The sequence below is a fragment of the Myotis brandtii genome, unplaced genomic scaffold (assembly GCF_000412655.1).
Source record: "Myotis brandtii unplaced genomic scaffold, ASM41265v1 scaffold331, whole genome shotgun sequence".
NCBI classification, from domain to species: Eukaryota; Metazoa; Chordata; class Mammalia; order Chiroptera; family Vespertilionidae; genus Myotis; species Myotis brandtii.
This window is the reverse complement of record NW_005362753.1, coordinates 525,850-527,546: the sequence shown is the minus strand read 5'-3', so window position 1 is coordinate 527,546 and position 1,697 is coordinate 525,850. Positions and strand designations below refer to the sequence as shown.

At 53.7% G+C, this 1,697-nt stretch overlaps 1 pseudogene; it reads left to right on the top strand.

Annotated features, from left to right (window-relative positions):
• Window positions 1-532: 532 nt before the first annotated feature.
• LOC106726915 overlaps window positions 533-1,697 on the top strand; it is a 7,333-nt pseudogene continuing 6,168 nt past the window's right edge.

Here is a 1,697-nt window from a genome sequence, read left to right as displayed (position 1 = left end):
GGCATTTATGAGAATGTTTAAAAAATTGGACCCCTCGTACATTGCTGGTGAAAATGTAAAATAGTGGGGCCACGTTGGAAACGTTTTTGGCAGTTCCTCAACATGCTAAGTATAGAGTTACCAGATGACCCCAAAGTTCCACTTCTAGGTACATACCCAAAAGAAACGGAAACATCTTCACACAAAAAACTTGTACACAATGTTCACAGCTGCGTTACTCATAAGAGCCTCAAACTGGAAACAACCCAAATATTCACCAACTGATGAATGGGTAAACAAAATGTGATATACCCATACACTAGAATATAGCATACATAAAACTTTAAAATGTTATGCTAAGTGAAAGAAGCCAGTTACAAAAGACCAGATATTATGATTGCATTTATGTGAAATGTACCCCCCCCCCCAGCCCATAGGCATATCCCTGGAGGCATATCCATACAGAAAGCAGATTAGTGACTGCCTGGGGCTAGGGCAGGAGGACAGGGAGGGGGCACTGGGAAAGGAAGGCAACTGTTAATGGGTATGGGTTTGAAGTCCTACAATTAGCTCCTCTCTGAGGGGGCGTGGCTAGGCCCTGGCGGGCGTGGCTGGACTCAGCTTAAAGCCCGGCTGAGGCCAGGAGGCCCACGCTGTGGTGGCTGTTACACGTGGAGGCATGGAGGAGTGCGCTTGCATCTGTGGCGTGGGCTCTTCGCGGGAATGTCGATGTCGTCAGCAGCGCCAAGGCCCAGCTGAGACGGCAGCAGCCGATGGCAAGCCGGCCCTGGTCCCGGCAGAAAAGCACGTTGAGGCGGACAAGGCAGCGCGGTGCTGTGTGGGGAGTGGAGGAATCTCGAGCCCCATGCCGCCCCCACACTGCTCCCTGCAGGACCTGCTGGTGGAGATGCTGGTGGAGATCTTCGCCTCGCTCCCCGGCAACTATCTGCCCAGCCTGGCCCAGGCCTGCACCAAATTCCATCACATCCTGCACATCGACAGCATCTGGAGACAGCGCTGCCGCGAGGAGTTTGGTGTCTGTGAAAACTTGCAGAACCTGGAGATGATCGGTATGTCTTATCGAGAAGTCTATGCGAGGCTGCTCCACCCATACAGACACATGTTGGGATTGTGGCAGCTACATGATGACTATAGAAGACTGCTGAATGTCGTGGTGGACGGCTTATGCATTACTGGTTGGACGTGCGGACCTTACCTTAACTTCCATGGGGATGGTACACTGCAATTCAAGCCCTCGTTCAGAATTCGCCTAACGGAGAGGAAATCAGCCACGGTGGAGTGCCTGGAAGGCCGCATCAGCAGGCCCCACAACCGCCAAGTGCAGATTCAGAAGGACAGGCTCACCCTCCAGTGCAGGAAGACAGACCACCGAAAGGATTCACCAACGCGGCTTAGGAGAGAAGGGGGCTGGTGCTGGTGCAGGAGGACAGACAGCAGTATGACTGCCAGATCTACCGCCGCCTCTATCTCCCGCCGAGCCACCCGGACGACCTCATCAGGCCAGGCCTCTTCCAAGGCAAATACGGCCTAATGATTGCCATGCTCAGCTTCCATGGGAAGTATGCCAGGCTCACGAGAGTCACGGGAATAGCCAAGACGTTAGAGATCCACCTCAGGCGCCGCATCCAGCTGCGAGATGGCGAGATCTTCCGCAACTTCAACGAGCTCTCCCGCGTGGTCCAGGAGATTGACGAGCA